Source organism: Bombus fervidus, unplaced genomic scaffold (genome assembly GCF_041682495.2).
Source record: "Bombus fervidus isolate BK054 unplaced genomic scaffold, iyBomFerv1 scaffold0118, whole genome shotgun sequence".
In the NCBI taxonomy this organism is placed as follows: domain Eukaryota; kingdom Metazoa; phylum Arthropoda; class Insecta; order Hymenoptera; family Apidae; genus Bombus; species Bombus fervidus.
The window spans coordinates 1-7,500 of NW_027212680.1; the positions used below are offsets into that span (position 1 = coordinate 1).

At 48.6% G+C, this 7,500-nt stretch overlaps 3 non-coding genes across 3 annotated transcripts in view; all 3 read left to right on the top strand.

The window, feature by feature from the left end:
- Positions 1-1,858, top strand: LOC139997591 (small subunit ribosomal RNA; the record flags this gene model as incomplete). Its single annotated transcript, XR_011802946.1, has 1 exon — positions 1-1,858. It is a non-coding gene; the product is annotated as a small subunit ribosomal RNA (ribosomal RNA).
- Positions 1,859-4,686: 2,828 nt separating this feature from the next.
- LOC139997587 (5.8S ribosomal RNA) lies at positions 4,687-4,841 on the top strand. The gene has a single exon (XR_011802942.1). It is a non-coding gene; the product is annotated as a 5.8S ribosomal RNA (ribosomal RNA).
- Positions 4,842-6,964: 2,123 nt separating this feature from the next.
- The window catches only part of LOC139997588 (large subunit ribosomal RNA), a 4,180-nt gene continuing 3,644 nt past the window's right edge, over positions 6,965-7,500 (top strand). The window contains exon 1 of the ribosomal RNA XR_011802943.1: positions 6,965-7,500. This exon is cut by the window's right edge and continues 3,644 nt beyond it. This is a non-coding gene — a ribosomal RNA (large subunit ribosomal RNA).

Consider the following 7,500-nt stretch of genomic DNA (forward strand, 5'->3'; position numbering starts at 1 on the left):
ATGCCGCATTAAGGTGAAACCGCGAATGGCTCATTAAATCAGTTATGGTTTCTTAGATCATACTTAAACTTACTTGGATAACTGTGGTAATTCTAGAGCTAATACATGCAAACAGATTCGTACCAGAGATGGTACGAATGCTTTTATTAGATCAAAACCAATCGGTGGCGGATGGCTCGTCCGTTCGTCCATCGTTTGTTTTGGTGACTCTGAATAACTTTGTGCTGATCGCATGGTCATCTAGCACCGGCGACGCATCTTTCAAATGTCTGCCTTATCAACTGTCGATGGTAGGTTCTGCGCCTACCATGGTTGTAACGGGTAACGGGGAATCAGGGTTCGATTCCGGAGAGGGAGCCTGAGAAACAGCTACCACATCCAAGGAAGGCAGCAGGCGCGCAAATTACCCACTCCCGGCACGGGGAGGTAGTGACGAAAAATAACGATACGGGACTCATCCGAGGCCCCGTAATCGGAATGAGTACACTTTAAATCCTTTAACGAGGACCAATTGGAGGGCAAGTCTGGTGCCAGCAGCCGCGGTAATTCCAGCTCCAATAGCGTATATTAAAGTTGTTGCGGTTAAAAAGCTCGTAGTTGAATCTGTGTGTCACAGTGTCGGTTCACCGCTCGCGGTGTTTAACTGGCATTATGTGGTACGTCCTATCGGTGGGCTTAGCTCCTCGCGGGGCGGTCCAACTAATATCCCATCGCGGTGCTCTTCACTGAGTGTCGAGGTGGGCCGATACGTTTACTTTGAACAAATTAGAGTGCTTAAAGCAGGCTACCTTCGCCTGAATACTGTGTGCATGGAATAATGGAATAGGACCTCGGTTCTATTTTGTTGGTTTTCGGAGCCCCGAGGTAATGATTAATAGGGACAGATGGGGGCATTCGTATTGCGACGTTAGAGGTGAAATTCTTGGATCGTCGCAAGACGGACAGAAGCGAAAGCATTTGCCAAAAATGTTTTCATTAATCAAGAACGAAAGTTAGAGGTTCGAAGGCGATCAGATACCGCCCTAGTTCTAACCATAAACGATGCCAGCCAGCGATCCGCCGAAGTTCCTCCGATGACTCGGCGGGCAGCTTCCGGGAAACCAAAGCTTTTGGGTTCCGGGGGAAGTATGGTTGCAAAGCTGAAACTTAAAGGAATTGACGGAAGGGCACCACCAGGAGTGGAGCCTGCGGCTTAATTTGACTCAACACGGGAAACCTCACCAGGCCCGGACACCGGAAGGATTGACAGATTGATAGCTCTTTCTTGATTCGGTGGGTGGTGGTGCATGGCCGTTCTTAGTTGGTGGAGCGATTTGTCTGGTTAATTCCGATAACGAACGAGACTCTAGCCTGCTAAATAGACGTAAATTATGGTATCTCGAAGGCCCCCGGCTTCGGTCGGCGGGTTTTTACTACCAACGTACAAACAAATCTTCTTAGAGGAACAGGCGGCTTCTAGCCGCACGAGATTGAGCAATAACAGGTCTGTGATGCCCTTAGATGTTCTGGGCCGCACGCGCGCTACACTGAAGGAATCAGCGTGTTTTCCCTGGCCGAAAGGCCCGGGTAACCCGCTGAACCTCCTTCGTGCTAGGGATTGGGGCTTGCAATTATTCCCCATGAACGAGGAATTCCCAGTAAGCGCGAGTCATAAGCTCGCGTTGATTACGTCCCTGCCCTTTGTACACACCGCCCGTCGCTACTACCGATTGAATGATTTAGTGAGGTCTTCGGACTGGTGCGCGGCCAATGTGATAAGCATTGCCGATGTTACCGGGAAGATGACCAAACTTGATCATTTAGAGGAAGTAAAAGTCGTAACAAGGTTTCCGTAGGTGAACCTGCGGAAGGATCATTAACGAAAAATACAAAAACACAAAGAATATATTTGACTTGAACACTGTATAATAAAATATATATAATATCGTCGGTAAGGAGCCGTACTCCTCCTATATCGACACAAAGTATATACGACGTATTAACAAGCTATATACTTTGACAAAAGCCAAATTTTACAATAAGGAGGTGAGAGACGCTCCAGTTACGAAACTATACGAAGAGTGTGGCACTCTCTCTCGATCATCGGGATGAAGAGATATACTTTTACACGAATAATTCGAGGCGCCTGCGTGAGGTCGTACACAGAAAGACCCGCCGTCTCCGAATAATATTATAACAAACGAAAAACTTAAAAATATTCTCGAGGCGCCTGCGTGAGGTCGTACACAGAAAGACCCGCCGTCTCCGAATAATATTATAACAAACGAAAAACTTAAAAAGATTCTCGAGGCGCTTGCGTGAGGTCGTACACAGAAAGACCCGCCGTCTCCGAATCCTATAACACGAAACCGCTACTATTAATAATAATAATAATAATAATAATAACGATATGTGAGGGAACTTGAGCTGAACACATATCGAAAAAACTAAAAGTTACAGTGGAAACCACGTGTAATGAGAAATGCGATCGAGGCGCCTGCGTGAGGTCGTACACAGAAAGACCCGCCGTCACGATCTCGTATTTCGTATTTGCATCGTGGAAATCCAACGAACGAACAATATAATATATAAACTAAAATCTCTAAAGTGCCTCGTGTCGGAGAGATCACTGCTCACACCTCTTCTATATTTCGTAGTTGCGTTGCGTAGGCCTCACCTCCTAGCAACGGGACATAAGGAAGACTGCTCTTTGGGATCGAACGAAGCGTCTATAACGAGTCGTCGACGAGAGCGAAAGAACGCGAATAGCGAGCCGCAGAAAAAAAGGATACCGAATTATATATCTTCGAAGGTTCTCTTCGAAGATCCATGGATACCTATATCTGCGCGTCTCCAGCTATCTCGCGCGTCTCTCCAAACTCTCGTCGTTCCTCGAAACGTGCTTCCTACCCAAAGGGCGTTCGTTCTTCCTATGTCGTTTCGTTGTCGTTCGTTTCAACGGCGAACGATATACGATGTTCGACAAAACGAAACCACGTTGTACGTTCGTACTCGTGGATCGGGTAACCTAGAACGAAAACGCATTGCGTGGATGTTGGCCCGAAAAGATATATACCAAGGCGAGTGATGGTAAAGAGTAACGATTCTTAACTAGACGAAGTTGGTTCAGAGGGGACCGCCGGCCGTCTCTCTATCCTCGCGAGTCTAATGCCTCGTTCCGTCGCTAGAGTTTTTCAAACTCTGCTTCTGGCTATCGGGAAGAATAGACCGCGCGCGAGGAAGAGGAACGACGACCGTGCGCGTCCCATCGATTTTTTTTATTTTTACCTGAACCACCGAAGTCGATTCAGAGGGGACCGCCGGCCGTCTCTCTATCCTCGTTGTCGTGAGTCATATGCCTCGTTCCGTCGCTAGAGTTTTTCAAACTCTGCTTCTGGCTATCGGGAAGAAACGACCGCGCGAGGAAGACGACGACGACCGTGCGCGTCCCATCGAATTTTTTTTTATTTTTACCTGATCGACGGAAGTTTCGTCCGGTTCGTCTCTTTTACCATCGTCTCGTCGACCCGTTCAGAGGGGACCGCCTGTCCATATCCTCGTTGTCGTGAGTCATATGCCTCGTTCCGTCGCTAGAGTTTTTCAAACTCTGCTTCTGGATATCGGGAAGAAACGACCGCGCGAGGCCGATGGCTGCGAGTCCCATCGAATTTTTTTTAAACGCACGCACACACATACACCTGAACGGAGATGCGTTCCTCTTCGTCGCGATTTTTCGCGCTTTAGTCGTCGTTGTCGCCATCCGTTCGGAGGGGACCGCCGGCCGTCTCTCTATCCTCGTTGTCGAGAGTCTAATGCCTCGTTCCGTCGCTAGAGTTTTTCAAACTCTGCTTCTGGCTATCGGGAAGAAACGACCGCGCGAGGAAGAGGAAGGACGACCGTGCGCGTCCCTTTCGAATTTTTTTTTATTTTTACCTGAGCGACCAAAGTGGATTCAGAGGGGACCGCCGGCCGTCTCTCTATCCTCGTTGTCGCGAGTCTAATGCCTCGTTCCGTCGCTAGAGTTTTTCAAACTCTGCTTCTGGCTATCGGGAAGAATAGACCGCGCGCGAGGAAGAGGAACGACGACCGTGCGCGTCCCATCGATTTTTTTTATTTTTACCTGAACCACCGAAGTCGATTCAGAGGGGACCGCCGGCCGTGTCTGTATCCTCGTTGTCGAGAGTCTAATGCCTCGTTCCGTCGCTAGAGTTTTTCAAACTCTGCTTCTGGCTATCGGGAAGAAACGACCGCGCGAGGAAGACTACGACCGTGCGCGTCCCATCGATTTTTTTTACCCGAACGATGGAGATGCATATCGGCTGTTTGCTTCGAATAACTGGACGAGAGGAACGAACATATATATATATCATGGGCTAGCCACCGTGCGCTTTCTTCGCGAGATCGTGTGCTGTACAGAGGATTCAGAATCGGGTGTTATATCCCCGTCGTTTCCTGACGAACGGAGCTTCGATCTCGTTGGTTGTTATATATTATAATGCACTTTACGCCCGGTCGGCGGGCTGCGTGTGTCGTCGCGCAGTCCGTCCGATTTCGTTTTCGAACGTATTTTCGTGTCGTCAATCATATGGCGACTTCCGCGCGTTCGATTCCCGTTGGTCGGACGTTTGTCGGATATCGGCTTCTTTCGAACCGAGAATAAGAGTACAAAAACCTGAGTACACAAACAAAAATCCATGCATAAACGATTACCCTGAACGGTGGATCACTTGGCTCGTGGGTCGATGAAGAACGCAGCTAATTGCGCGTCAACGTGTGAACTGCAGGACACATGAACATCGACATTTCGAACGCACATTGCGGTCCACGGATACAATTCCTGGACCACGCCTGGCTGAGGGTTGCTCACGTAAACCTAAGACTGCTTGCGTTGCGTATCGTTGCTCTCGGTCCGTCTCTCTCTGTTCTTTCTTGCCTCGTCGACAGCCCGCCGTCGTTCGTTTTATCTTTAAACGAACGTTTCTGAGTCGGAGGACGAGCGCCAAGCAAAAGAATACGAATTAAAGAGCGGTCGAGGGCTCGTACGCGACGTACGAGCGATTGTTGGACGTTCGTCGGCGTTCGTCGCTGGATCGTGTGGAGACCGGCGTACGCATGCTCTCGATACAAATATATATGAAAAATCTATCGCGTTCACGGGAGACTCGCAAAACTACCTCCGTCTCTTCTCTGTCCCTTCTTGGCTTGACAACCCGCCGTCGTTCGTGTTTTACGAACGTTTCTGAGTCGGACGAAGCGCAAGAAGAAGGATACGAATTAAAAGAGCGCGGAGAGAACCGTCGTCGTCGACGCGGTTATCGAGATACACAGAGCGAGTTTTCTTCGTGGCCGATTTTTTTTTTCTTTTTGTATCAGCCTCTGCTACGTTTTGTTAGTCTTCGATAAGCACGAATGACCGCGCCCCCGACGTCGTCTTAAATGAATTTTTGGCGAGACTGAGAGAAAGCAAAAATATTTTTGAACAAAGTCAGTCGAGAGAGGAGAGAAAAGAGAACCAAGATATTAAAACCTAAACCTAAACTTGGTGGCGTAACGAAAAACTGTGTGCCTTAAAGAAACACAACCGTCTTTTCATCAAGATGTTTTTACTCGTACAGCCCCAGGGATCGAATACCCACTCCGTCTGTTCGTGCGGCAGAGATGTATTCTGCAGGCGCGAGACGACTGACGAGAAGACAACGAGGACCGTCGCATCGATGGGTCGTCGTTGCGTTTTTCATCCTCTGTGCTTTTTTCTGTTCTTCGTGAACCCAGAGAAAGCCGTAGATCCGGGAACGGACACACGAGATTTCTTCGAACGCTGATGACTTAGGGAGATGATCCCCAGCGTTGCGCGGAGATCGGAGAGTACGCGTACATGTATCGGGACGAATTTTTCCCCGTCGGTCGCGTATCTCTCTGCCCGCGCGCCTGGCCCAAAGCCACGTTCGTCGGAAATCAACGAAAAGTGTGTTACGATCTAGCGTGCGTCTACGATCGGCTATATTTAAGGGTGACGAAGAAGAGAAAAGCTCACGGTGTTGCGCAACGTTTCTGTACCCGATTTTAAGATGTGCATGTGAGTCCGTTACAAAGTTGTTCGGATCGTCGAAAATAGTCGTTTTCGTCGTCGTGCGAAAGAGAATAATCTCTGACATTGGCACGGAGAGATCGCGCAGAGGAAGAGAACGATCCTCTTTGGCGAGGCTCGAGAAAGACTAACGAAACTTGATTAGAGACGAGGTATACACGCGCCGTACGTACGACGTACGCGCGTGTGATTTTTTTTTGCTTTAAGGCGTTTCGGCGCTCCGAGTATTAGAGAAAAAGAGATCGTTGGTCATCCCATGTCTCTTCGTCGTCTATCGCTGGACCGCGCATCCTAACAGATCGCCGGTCGTCCAGTCCCCGAGTAATAAATTCACCCCGTTGTGTACGTCTCGCGCTCGCTTTTCCACTTGCGTGAGTTCCCGTGCGTTTTCGTCGTTGGTACAGAGCAAAGAAACCGATATGTTATATATATGTCGCGTGTTCGATCTCTGTGCCAGCAATAACAGGCGAAAACAAGGAACCGCTGGAATCGTCGAGAAGAGAGAAACGGCTACGGGAGATATATTATACATAACACGTATATATATATATATTATACAAAGAGGACGGGCGTTAAAAACCGGAGATCGTTACGGGTGTCTTGCGTGAGTCTTAGCTCGAACATGATACGACGAACGAAGTTTAAAAGGCACTTTGGCGAGATGCATAAAACGTTTCTCGATCGAGATAGAATATACGGTTCTCGATTCTATTCGAATTAATTTTTTTTTTTATTTTTTTTTCTCTTTGAGGCGATTCTCGGAGAGAGAAATAAAAATAAAGACCCTCTGTCGCATTGTTATCAAACCGTCTTGCTTTTCTCGAATCGCGCCCACATGGCACGAAATTTTTTTTTCTTTGAAAAAAAAAAAATTGTCACCGTGTCGTGACGTTGAAGCGACCTCAGAGTAGGCGAGATCACCCGCTGAATTTAAGCATATTACTAAGCGGAGGAAAAGAAACTAACAAGGATTTCCTTAGTAGCGGCGAGCGAACAGGAATTAGCCCAGCACTGAATCCCGCGGTTCCGCCGTTGGGAAATGTAGTGTTCGGGAGGATCCGTTTATCCCGTGACGTCGAACCGCGTCCAAGTCCATCTTGAATGGGGCCATGTACCCACAGAGGGTGCCAGGCCCGTAGTGACCGGAACGCGTTTCGGGAGGATCTCTCCTTAGAGTCGGGTTGCTTGAGAGTGCAGCCCTAAGTTGGTGGTAAACTCCATCTAAGGCTAAATACAACCACGAGACCGATAGCGAACAAGTACCGTGAGGGAAAGTTGAAAAGAACTTTGAAGAGAGAGTTCAAGAGTACGTGAAACCGTTCAGGGGTAAACCTGAGAAACCCAAAAGATCGAATGGGGAGATTCATCGTCGACGGCGTCGGTGATCGTTGGTGAGCGATGCTCCGGGTGGGCCTTCGTGGTTCCATTGGCGA